Source organism: Gymnogyps californianus, chromosome 4 (assembly GCF_018139145.2).
Source record: "Gymnogyps californianus isolate 813 chromosome 4, ASM1813914v2, whole genome shotgun sequence".
NCBI classification, from domain to species: domain Eukaryota; kingdom Metazoa; phylum Chordata; class Aves; order Accipitriformes; family Cathartidae; genus Gymnogyps; species Gymnogyps californianus.
In genome coordinates, this window is record NC_059474.1 from 32,739,399 (window position 1) to 32,752,654 (window position 13,256).

Consider the following 13,256-nt stretch of genomic DNA (forward strand, 5'->3'; position numbering starts at 1 on the left):
TGTGATTGCAGCCTAGCTGTTAGCTCACTGTTTTGGGGAACAGGGAAACCAGGTTCTGGTTCTTTTCCCTGGTCTCTGGAATAGCCCCTCTCCCTAACACCTCTGACTCTTCGAAGGCTGCAGGTCATGAAAAGGTCATAAATATCAATTATTTCATTCTCTATAAATCCATGGCAAGGAAAAAGACGTTTAGTAGAGAGACAAGAGAGCTTCAAATTTCTGTGCTTGCACATAGAACGTGGTCATGCAGTTGTCTGATGTATCTCACAAAATTGCTGTGGAGAACAACTTGGTAAAAATGAGGAGACAGTAATCTGAATAAGCTTTCTGAAAGGTGATCAGTAGGTTGTTTAGTGTGAAAACTATAAACTTTAGTTGAAGTATGTAATCTGGCACTTCAAACTTTCAAGTTAATTTTCTTTAGTTACCGAGATCAGAGATTTCCATGGAATTTTTAATCAGTTGCTATAGAAATGCTTACATACAGAGCTCTGCACCCCCAGCTGTGAAGACAGTCTCAAAGCAGTAATCTTATTGCCATATCGTATTGTTTAAGTGAATGCCAAGATTTACTTTGTCCTGTAAGTCCAGAAGCTACTGCACTGAATATATTTTGCCTTATAACAGAAAGGTGTCGTAAAAGTGCCTGTGGCCTTTTTCATGTTCTTGTATGTGTTGGGGGGTTTATTACAATTTCAGTGAAGTAAGCTCATTTAACTTATAGACAAAAATTGTGTTAAACAGTTAGCAAAAACAAGTGTGCATGTTCATATTCTTCATTTTCTATCCCCAGTATCTTTCTCTTCCACTTATTAGAATTTATTTCTCCAAAGGACAGATCAATAATGAAATTATGATTGTATGCATTCAGCAAGAAAGGAAACACTCTGCAAGAGAGAGTGAAAGTCAGGGAAAGAGATTAACTAAATCCTGATGAAAGAGATTCAGAATCTCTGCTCAGCAATATAGTGTACTTAGCATGGCATGAGAGAAGTTATTAATATTAATGTAAAGGAGTGGCTTTAGAACAACCTCATAGATCAGGACTGTAATAATCTCCCTTAAAACCAAACTAAACCAAAAACCCTAAGATTAAAACCACCAGTTTTCAATGAAAAGTTGAAGATCACAAAGAGAGCACAAGCTATGCCCACATCAGTTCTAGGTGTAATTTGATACAGAAAGAGTGAACACCAAAGCTAATATTAAGCCATTTGCTATTTAACTAGCTCACCACTGAAGTGTGGTGTGTCAACTAGCTAACAGTTGCAAAAGTTTTAGCTTTAAATTTTACTAATATAATACCATTTTCAAGTAATTCCTTGCTGAATATGTGGCTTTGTACCAACCAAAACGAAATAATAGATGATAATAATAGAGCTTGAAAGTTGCATTAGTACACATTTTCTAGACTAACCCAATTTTGCGTTGTAAAGTTAGAATTTCTACATTTAAGTAGAGTAAAACCAAAAAGTACATAAACCCAAATGAAATGGCATATTTCACCTCATCCAGAACAATTTCATTCTCATCACACAACAATAATAGGAAAAAAAACCAGTAACAAAAAATCTTTTTTTCTTTAGTAAGAGTCAATATATAGGCAAAACAGAAGCTGACTATTTGAGAAGTAAATTATGAAAACACCTGCAAATCCGTCTACTAAGGATACATCATTTCATACAACTGGTACTTGATACCTCTATATTATCTATATGTGTGTGTATGTATATTTATAGTGCTTTTTATATACGATAGATTATGATTTTGAATAGAAAATTGGACTCTTAAAAAAATCACATTAATTTTATTGAAGCAAACATAGGATATCCTTTAATGGTAAGCTTAAGGTTTATTGTATTTAACTTATGAATAAATATAGTGTACAAAAACCTTAGAAAGCAAACCAAAATTCCTTCGAATTTGGATATTCAGATTAATTCTAGCTCTCAACATGGCAATTTATTAGCAGGATTTTCTCACTGCATGTACTTGTTGCAGAAGGGTATGGAACTGATGTAGCAGGACTTTTATGACACTAAGAAATGAAGGGCAAGGCATTGCCTTTTTTAAGGCATGAATAATTTAGTGTTTCATATTCTTGTGTAGCATATATAGAGCGGTCTGATTCTCTTGAACTAAAGGTACTGATGATCACTGAAGAGTTTGAATTAAAAGATTCTTGAAAAGCCATGGCAATTTTAAAGATAGAATATGTCAAACTTTTTTTTTCTTTGCTGTACAATCCAGTATTTTTGTTCTTAGACCCAAACGCATGCATATGGAAACACGCATACAAACTCATGATTATCACCTCCCTTTGCAGTTACTTTTTCTGATACTGCTGGTCACTTATTTTTAACCAATTCTGACAATATCTTTTGCTCCAGATTGTTTTTCTGCATTTTCTTACTTTGTCCATTTATACTTAAACAGCAAGCACAAGAGAGATGATGTTATAGTTTGCCCATGGTCACATTCTGTGGCTCCTAATTCTTCAGAAATAATTTTTGTGTCCTACAATAGGTCTACTCTGGCAAACTTGTGACCAAGTATAATTATGCTATAAAAGAAAATGCTGAGGTATTCATATGAACAGAACAGAGCATAAAGTTGTTCATATAAAGAACATTTTCTTCAGACTAAAAGGTCAATAATGACATGGATACCTCTTACCATTAACAGAAACTGGTCAAAACTAACAAGAGATATCAAGAGCAAATTTAGTAAAATTTCAAAATGTTGTTTTACTCTTGTGAAGGGTCTATAAAAATAACATTATGACAGGCTATAATTCTAATTATATTAGCTTCATTCATGAAAAAAAAAAAAGAAAATCTGTATTTCCTTCTTATCCTAAAACTATTTGTGGATTTGATTTGCATTTATTAACTTGGAGTAAGTTTCTGAAAGGCTAGCTGGACTGAGAAAGCCGATGTTCTCACTGACCTTTACCCAATAGTTAACCCTTTAGGATGAGAAAACCTAACTGACCTCCTTGCTCTGAACCAGAAAGAGGACTTGAGCTTAGGTCTTCCAGTTCTCCCATGCACATTGTGGCACGGACTCTAGTGGATATTCCAGAAATATTATCTCTTTCATCCTATCAATGCTGATCCATTTAAAAGGGAAAAAAACCAAACAAATTTTAAAAAACTAAGAGGTACATAGCAGGCTGGTAGCTGATCATTTAGGATTAGATATCTGGCTACCAGTCCTTGCAACCTGTCAAATAAGAAGGTTTTGTTGTTGGTTTTGGTGGTTTTTTTGGTTTGTGTGTGTTTGGTTTTTTGTTTTTAAGTCATGTGCCCATACAGGTAACCAATATTCCTAGCTGGTTAAAACTGTTAGGAGTTGAGAGAAGCAAGCTCATCCCAAAGAGAAGAAGGAAATAAACCCAGGTCTCATCCAACCTCTTACTAGATTTTTCTGTGATCAGAGGAATATCTGCTAAGAATTTCATTATAAATCACATTTTTACAGCAGTGTCTAAGTTTAGCACTTCATTTTATGGTTTTGGTTAGAGATACACAAATTGGAAATGAAATATTTTATTGAAACCTGTCACTTAATCAAAGCAAATCGTCATTTGCTTTGCTATTTTGCCACAGTCCCCTTGGGTAGCTGCCAATATACATATGCACAATGTCTGTGTACTGCACATGCAGGAAAAAATATTCTAAATCACATAGTCAAAATTCATTGTGCATGCAATGCCAATGCCCATGGCTTCCTCAATTCTTAAAACATTTATGTGCAAGGCCTCTGGGATTTCTTTGCTGGCTGGCTTGGCAGGCTGTAAAGGAGTAGTGTCTGTCAAACTGTAGGACTCCTGGTTACCCGAGCTACCGAGGGCACATGTTGGAAAACTAGGTGGAAATAGATTAAAAATACTTGCTTGAGAGTTACTAAAATTTTCAAACGAGATAATTTCTGTGATCCCATCACAGATGTGAACTCCTATTTATATGGACAGCCATACGTAGATGCTTTAAAATGAAAGGGATCTCTGGAAAAAATAAGCTGTTCTTTTTATGTTTGGTGTTTCTCTAGTCTTCCTATGAACTTGCTGCTGAAAAGAAAATTTTTTTTAGACTTCTTCCTCTCTCCTACATCTAATATAGTAGACAATATTTTCAGTATGTCCTTTTAATTCAGAGATGGAATTAAATTTAATGTCAATTGAAATTAAATGATGGCAGAAAACATAGGACATTTCAAAGTCTTAAGTAAGAGAAGTGATGTGAACAACGTAGGCAAATCTTACGATGCGTGTAAAACATACAATAGCAAGCTTCTGCTTGCTCACTTTTGTGAAGTGTACAAAGGAATCAAGAGATCAAATCTGTCTAGGTTTGCTTAGAGGAAAATTGGAAACAAAAGTAGACAGAAAAGGAAAAGAAAGAGGAGAATCAAGTAGTAAGGAGTTCCTCTAGGATGTGGTTGTCAGACTGCAATCCCTATTCTATCTACACAAGAGAGAAAACTGTGGCTATTCACAAACCCAGCAATATTTTGTTTTAAAAACTGGCCTTTTCATTAAAAAAAGTCAAACCAGCTTGCCAAAATATGCTTTTTTTCTAAAATACTTTTGCCAAAGCAGAATCCTACATAAGAAATCAGCACAACATGAGGGGTTAGGTACTAAACAAAATCATCAAAAATTTTCTGTGATTTGTTTGCAGATCATGCTTTTTAATTAGAAAGACACTGAATAATGCCATCATTGATTTCCATTTCATGTTTAAATATTGTATTTTCAAAAATATAGAAGAAAGATAAATCCAGAGCTTCACCGTTATATCAACACTACCAGATTTTCTGATCATACACGTGAGCATAAATGGAAATTTCTTTACAGCATGTCCAATCTCCTGTATGAACATACAGCCAGAAGGATGTTACAGAGGGCTAATAAGATAATATTCTTGCAGCAGGCATGAGATTTACAACTCTCTCAACTGTTTTTGCAGAATCACATAAGGTGTTAATTCCTATGAGAGTACTTGATAGCACAGTATGTCAGGTGCTTGAATAAATCCTTACACTGCAAACAGAGCACAGAAATTCCAAACCTGATTTAGTTACTCAAACTGCAATTATCTGATGCACATACTTCATAAATGGCCTACCTACGTAACATGCAATAACACTAATTATTATGCATGGGATATGAAATAGGATATGTACAGGATCATGCATTTTTCAGTCATGCTAGATGGCTCTCAAAAGCATGTTACCTTTTATCTACCAAAATAAGGAAGAAATCTGTGCCTAGAGACATTAACTAACCTGAAATGCCAGGCCTCTTTTGTTAGCTGTAGTCTGTGTGACAACCTAAAGCCAGATGCAGTTTAGTCAAGTTTTTCTGTTAGGTGGACCACAGAGATATGGAACAATACTAAAATTTTACACTCTGCTGTGGGCAAATGAAACCATGTAGTTTGCCACTCAAGGTTAAAGCAGAAGATAAGTTAGGCTGGTAACAATTCATCTTCAGATACTATTTTATTCTAAGCAAAAATACAGCCATGTTCTCAACTGTTCCATATATAAATGTAGTTTGTATGTTTATGTAAATTGCAAGTAATGTTCTATATGTAAATACATAAACTAGAATAAACAGGCATATGAATTATTATCCTCTTAATGTAACATGTATACATTTTGAAATTTTAGGTGAGATAATAGAACTGTTTGGTCTGGTGAAGCTCCTTCAACAGAAAGCAAAAGTACGCAGATATCATAGTATCATAGTATAGATAGTATCACGGTATATATCATAACTCACTGGAAAATTTTGGAGGCATTGGCATGTTTTAGTTTCACACGCTATCACAATATAGATAAAGGTTCATTCCTTTCATATACGCTGGAAGAAATTTTTCTTAACTTTCTGAACATTGTCTTCTGCCTTGTCTATTTGGACTATCAGTACTTAAAGTCAAAATAATCTCTGTATTTGAGTTGTATGGTACCTTTTAAGGCTTCTGGACCTTGAAATAATACATCTCCTCATAAGAGACACAAAGAATTGGATACATGAAATTTTGGGATCCTCCCTATAGGTAATTGGAGAAGAAAAGAAGAATGAGTTTGAGCAGAAATACTGAAAAGAACCTTTTCAGTGATTCTGTCTATATTTAGTGTCATGTTTCTGTAATCTTTTTCTCTCCACTAGCAGCCCCCCAAATCATTGGTAAGATGGTATGCATAGGTGAACTGACCATCTGAAACTCATACATTCTTTTCATCAGTAATCTTTATACTAGATTATATGCATTAGAAGCAAATTAGAGAAACCAGTCATTACACTCTTGGAAAAATAGTAAAACCAGTTGAATACACTTAGTTTTCATTTAAATAAATTCTCTTAGCCTCTTTCATTTTTTTCCTCCAGTTCCCAATATTTTCTATACTCTCTCTAACAATATCTAATAAGCAAGCACATACTTTAGTGCATACAGATTTAAATTGGTCCTGTGCAACGCTACAACATAAGGATATTGTTACAGAGCCTTTTTTGACTGCGTATACTATGTCCGTTGGGGATTTGGCTCACCAATACTGTCTTAACCCATGATTTGGAAAAAAAGAATGCTGGCAGCTAGCATACAACAAGTTATGAGGATGGAAAATAATTCTTCCTAAAGAAAAAAAAGTATTTATCATGGTTAGGAACGTATTTGGTCACATTATATACAACCAGAGGTTTGTTTTCATCCCTAGCATGTTTAGCATAAGTGTTTCATACAATAAAAATATGATAAACCATCCAGACTTACAATATTGGATTTCTTCTGAGTAATCATAAACAATGACCAGCTTATATATCTGTCCATGATGGCAGGTTGTGTTTTTATGTTGGTGGGTAGACACTGATATTTGATTTTGTGCCCCCCACCCCCCTTTCAGTCTATAACACTGTTATATCTCTAAGGTGCTGTACTTGTAACAACTGTAACATCATGCATGGCTTCATCAAAAGCAGGGAGCAATAGCAGGCTTGGGACAAGTGTGGACCTCTGTGCATGAAGTAGAAATGAAAGGAATTTGTTTTTTATTATGTATACAATATTTTAGAAAAATAAATCTCTGCAACCAGGGTCGAGTGGGGAAACTAATAAAATCAGGGAGGTATCAGCTTTTTTTTTAAAAAAAAAAAGAGAAGTATTTTGAAAAGGAATGAAGTTTGCTTTGAGGTACTGTACATTTCCTAAATGAATAGAATCAAAGTTGTTAGAAGAAAGGAGCCATTCATGCTTAAAAAAAGAGATGTGAGAAATTCACACTGTTCATCATATACACATGATTTTGTTTCAGCCTTCTTCCTCTGCTCCTCAAAAAGCTCAGATACACTTCAGTTTCAAAGGGAAATAACTGCAGGAGTTTATTTATTAAAAAAGTATTGGCCACTACAATGAAGTCAATTCCTCTCATCACTTTCCTTAGACATCTTTTGAAGAGCACATTTAAGTATATGCATTCATTTTCTGAAAATTAATTCCTATTCTTGAAAAGATAATTGACTGTCAATGCTGTAGCCTCAAAGGAAGAATCAGATTCTCATTTTTCATTACACAGAAAAGAAACCCCAAATCTTTGTCCCTCTAGTTAGCTTCAGAAAGAAATGGGCAGTGATTTTTGAAGGTGCGCTCACCCAGAGCCTTGGCTTCAGGTCAGACTGGAGGACCATGGGTGGAAGGGAATGAAAGGATGAGTAGATTTGGAGAAGGATAAAGCAGCAGATCTGAGGTACTTCAGTGTTATCTGATCTTCAGTGCTGGTTGTGCGCCGATATATTTACTGTTAATGTGGTTTAGGCTGTGGATGAAGTGCATAGTTTCTTGATTATTTATGTGTACAGGAAGATTAATGATAATCCAGTATTTTCAAAGTAATGTACTCAGCAGAAGAGGTAGTGTCAGGAAGAGAGCATAAATTTCTTCTCTTAAGTGCTTTCCATCACAAGGATCTGCCCCAAACTAAACTAATTCTTTCCCCTTCCAGGATTAGTTGTGGCCCATCACCTTCTTTTGTCCTAGTGCGTTTTTTAACCTTCTCAGAGCAAGATATAAATATATATATGAAAAAGATGACAAGAACTTATTGATGGATCTGAAAATTACTCAGGTTTATAGAAAATAAAATGCCTAACTTGTGACAGTTGATTAAACAGAATAAATTGCCAATCAAGTTCAGAACAGAATCATCCTGCTGGCTCAATGCAAGGATTATGCCAAAATACAGATAAAATAATGGAAAATAGTCTATTATTAGAGTATCTCCACACCCCACACCCACCTCCCCAAGAACAAAAATGGTGAAAACATTCAAAATTTATCCAATTGACTTATATGTATTTTTCTTAAAATTTCTGGAAACTTGCATATAATACCTTAAAAATATGAATGGGTAGATACTCCCTGGTACAGATTTAGTCTGGGTTTTTTTTCTGCTTGATAGTATTTAGATGCATATAGTGAACATTTTAAAGTATATAACAGTTACATTGCTGTAGTTAGGAACACAGCAAGTCCAAATAATCATGACATGAAGTGGAAAGGCGAAGATGCTGGAAAAGTAGTAAGAAATACCTTTAACTACCTAAGATTTCCCTCTAGAAAGCCTTAGTATTAGAGCAATCCATATATGTATGTAGCATTAGGTTTTCAAGAAATAATCTGCAGGAAAGATGCACATCTGCTAGATAATATGAACAATTGGGTTTAAAACTGAATACTCTGAGCAAAAAGGATATAAAGCTATTTATTTCAGTATGTAATAAGAGTAACTATACTTCTGTCTAAAGGTGAGAATCATCTTTTAGTAAGTCATATTTTCCCAAACAGGTTATTTTCCCTACCAGTAATTCTATATAAAATCATTAGCAATTTCACTTGAACTGTATTACTTTATGTTCAGTAAGTACAGCCTCCATCAAAGAGATAATAGTTCTGCTTCACATTTACATAACAGAAAGGTAAGAAGTGAATTCCACCTTGGATGATAGCCCTGGCATTTCTTTCATTTCTCTTTGCAGTGAGAGCTACATAATTTGTTCCAGTCAAAAAGGAAATTTGTTGCATGGAAATGGAAGAAATATCATAGCTCCTAAACAAGAAGCCTCTACTCAATTTCATTTCAAAAAGCTTAGGGGCTGTACCAATGTCCCCAGTAACAACACAGAAGGAGATAATAGCCTTTGGTTCTATTTTAGCATTAGCACAGCTGCCACCCCAGGCAGCCAGTTTACCCTCCTCCAGTCTCACAGCTGCAGGGGCCACAGAGACCCCAGGCACAGGATAACGAGGGCACAAGTCTACTTTCACCGTGATGAGCAAAGAGTACTCCTGTGAACAGTGCTCTGTGGAAGCAGCTATCTCAGCAAATCTGGTGGAAAAGAACATCAAAGCAGCACTTTCCTCTTTTTTTTTTTTTTTTTTTCAGATCATTGTTTCCCTAATATATGGCTCTTCTCAGCAGCCCAACAGATTATCATGGCACAGCAGAGAGGATACGACATAGAAAATGCAGTTTAGGAAACAGAAAATGAGACAGACCAAGCAGTATTTCCTCTTCATACCACACAGAAGTCAGGTCACTGGAAGCAGTAAACTGCAAATGCTGCTGTGACCGCCATTTGCCTGGAGTACATTTTTTACTTTCAACTACTGAGGTAGCAGTGCAATTTTTATTTAAAAATAAGTAAATCAGAAGATAGAAACGACCGGAATGCTGAAGACTAATGGGATGCCAAAGAGCACAACAAAAGCCTCCCAGGAGAAGGCTGAAGCCACTGGGGAACTTGCACCCTCATGAGGCAGACACCTCGTTTTTCCTACAAACATGCATGTTGAGAACTGTTGCTAAGAAGTCAGGCAGATTTAGGAAGAGATATATTGTCCATTCTGAAAAATGGCAAATATCAGTTTTCCTTCTTTGTTTCCTCTCGACTAATTAACCAAATGGTGGTTACATTTGCTAGACAGTTGTGCAGCACTTATCAATATGCTTTTAGATAGTTAGCAAGGAACAGAATAACCTGGTCAAACACAAGCTCATCTTTGTCACTTGTATTTTTTTTTTTTTTTTTTGTTAACCACCCACAGAAATCCAACTGATGTTCTGGAGCTGTGGGCTTTTCAAATAAGTGAACAGTATTAAGTCAAATTACAAATGCACACAGAATTAGATTTCCAGAGAAGTGCCAAGAATATAAAGTTTCTACCCATTTAAGAAGAAAAAGGAGCCTTAAATTCAAGCTCTGCAAAATACTAACTACAAATAAAAATTAGAGAAAAGCCTATTAGTATGACAGCACAGAAAATTCTATAATATTTCTCCTTTTCCCCTTTAACTCCCCCTCCACTAAAGGCAAGTCTTTCCACCATGATAAGAACAACATATTTCCATGAAATTGGTGAATTCCCTCCTGGGGCAAATTTGCAAATATTACTATTACCAGACTCAGACCAGCATACGTAAGGGTGTTAATATCATTTTTATCTTGCAAAAGACTAAGGAGGTTGTGCTTGACGGAAAGCTACGAGTTCAGTAGAAACGTCAACACATGTTCTGTTATGATATGGTTGTTTGTGATAACATTCCCATCAGATTGATTTATGCCAGGAACTTGAAGATATTTTTGTACCGTCTTAAGGCAGGACCACAGAGGATTTTCAAAGTGTCTCTAGGTAACAATCTGAGAATCAGGCTGTAGAAGAAATACACTTTAACAGCTTGCCGTCAGGTTGTAACTAATTCGGAACTTCTGTGCAAACTTTTTGGTTCAATTAATATATGGAATAAAAGAAGTTGATATTTAGGAGAGAAAGCAAGAATCTTATCTTCATTTTTCACTCCGTTGCTCTTTAAACTAAGGGCAGAACTAATATATTTGACTCAGATGCTACCTGGTAGGGCATTAGGAATAGTATAATAGGATGCTGGAACAATACTATATTGACAGTTCCTTTTGTACATTGTTATAGCTCACAGGAATCAAGAACTGACTGTACTATGCGGACAGGCACTAAGATGAGAGTCCCTATGTGGACAGCTTGGAATTGAAGAGAAGTCTGACAAGGGATCGCACAAGAGTCTTCAAATACAGAGAAAGCTACAAGGAGAAACAAAATTAAACTTTTATCAATGCTCGCATTAGACAGCAAAAGAAAGGGATCATACTTGAGCTTAGGTTAGGCATTAAGAAAATATTTCTAAAAGAGAGAACAATGAAATAAGAGAATAGATTGCACAAATTGATTTTTGGAATCACCATCATTGCAGGGTTTGGTTTTGGTTGTTTTTTGGTGGTTTTGGTTTGTTTTGTTTTGTTGTTGTTTTTTTAAATAAAGGGTAGCTATCTCAGAAAATACAAAGCTGATCTTTACTTGAGCAGGTATTCAACTAGAAAATATTATTAAATTCCTTATGGTCTTATTTTCAAATGTTGAACATACGTCTCTAAATCCACTTATGCAGTTACTATGTCAATACTGAATATTTGAAATATATATAGTAACAGCAAGAGAGCAAGCTTATAGTGAAAGCTTAGCAATGCTTCATTAAATCTTTTGAACAAAAAATTCTAACTCTAAACAGTACTGTAAAAATATTTGTCAGTGTTTAATTGTATTGATTATTTCTCTGGATACATATGGTATCATGCAACTCTATGAAATAGTATTATCTCTTGGAAAGAGGCCCTAAGATGAAGCTCTGTTTGCTTCTTTCTGCCAAATCTTACAAAGAACAGAATTCCTGCCTTCAGTTGAATACAGAAATAGAAGATAAATGTAATATAACTTTGCTTTTGCCCGTCCCCAGCAATAGTATTTACTTACTTTGTGTGTAACCAGAGGTGCTCTCACTTTAAAAGGCATCATCAGCTTCCCACAGTCACTGCAATATCCAAGAGGGATGTGCATCATCAGAATTGCAGGCAAGAGAGGATTCACAGCTGAGACCTGAGGGTCTTTGTTTTATCTGCAGAGACCATTATGCAACTTAACTCCCTTCACTCTGTTCCAGAGAAAATTAGAAAATTGTACTGTCAATGTACAGAAAGAACGTGCTTCCTCTTCTTAGGGTTGCCAAATCAATGCAGCAAAGTAAACTGAAAAGGAAAAGCTTATTTTTGCCTTGAATGTCTACAGATGCAACTCAACATATGCCATAGACAGAAACACCGAGAGACTAGGAAGTACTATTTTTTGAAGTGCCGAGCACTTCAGAGCAGAAAACACAATTCAGACAAGAACTGTGAAGAACTGAACCTCATCTGCTAAATACAGACATGGAATAGGAAGGCTCAAAGATTTTCTTGGCAAGAAGCCAGCAGAATTTCTTAAGCTATTTGTTTCTAAATTCTTCGCTGTGGAATATGTTTTTCTCCTGCATTTTTTTATACTTTTTGCAAAGCATGCAAACCAAAGTAATTCATGTAGTAATTTCTGTGAAGCTCACAGAATTATGATAGATCAATATAACTCATTGAAATGTGGTGCTAGTCTGCATAAGACTTTTGGCTAGCTGTCTCTCTCTCAGAATCTGATAAACACTGTTCTATGCTGTATTTGTTTAAACAGGCTTGCTATATATTTTTCATTAAACGGTTATGTCCTTATTTCCAGTGGTATGAAACACCTGCAGCTTGTGCTGACTTTATTAGGATTAGTGGATATCTAGTACCTTTGGAAACCATCCTGCTCTGAATCTAAATAAAGGAAAACAAGTGAATCATTGTCTCTGTAGATTCATTAAGTACATTTCTCTGTACTTAAACTAACTCAACTGGGGCAAAAGAAAAAGCTCTGATATCAGTAACTGTGGCATGTTTTCATCTTCGTGACACATGGCTTCAGTTCAACATAAAATTAGATAAATTTAGAAATGTCTATTTTCTTAGCAATGCCCTTCAAATCCTGCTGAGCAAAACCAGTTCTCTGCTTGAATATTTTTAATGGATATAAGATGTCTCAGATAGACAGCTCTGTTTCATAGGGAGTTTCAGACTGCACCTTTGCAAACAGAAACGAAGACCATGCAGAGTGCCAGAAGAAATTAAAAAAACTAGAGTCAGCATGCATTTTCTTTTTGTAGTCCAATTAATATTTAAAAACAATCCTGTTACCATGTTGGGTAGCAGCTGCCGTAAGTGAAATTAATTTAATACCTCAGTATTTTAAGTGCTATTGTTTCTTATTCAGATTCTTATCATTACTGTCTAGCTGTAGTGGAGTTTGTACTGT

At 35.3% G+C, this 13,256-nt stretch overlaps 1 protein-coding gene; it reads right to left on the bottom strand.

Moving 5' to 3' along the window:
• SGCZ (sarcoglycan zeta) overlaps positions 1 to 13,256 on the bottom strand; it is a 434,991-nt gene that overhangs the window by 362,429 nt on the left and 59,306 nt on the right.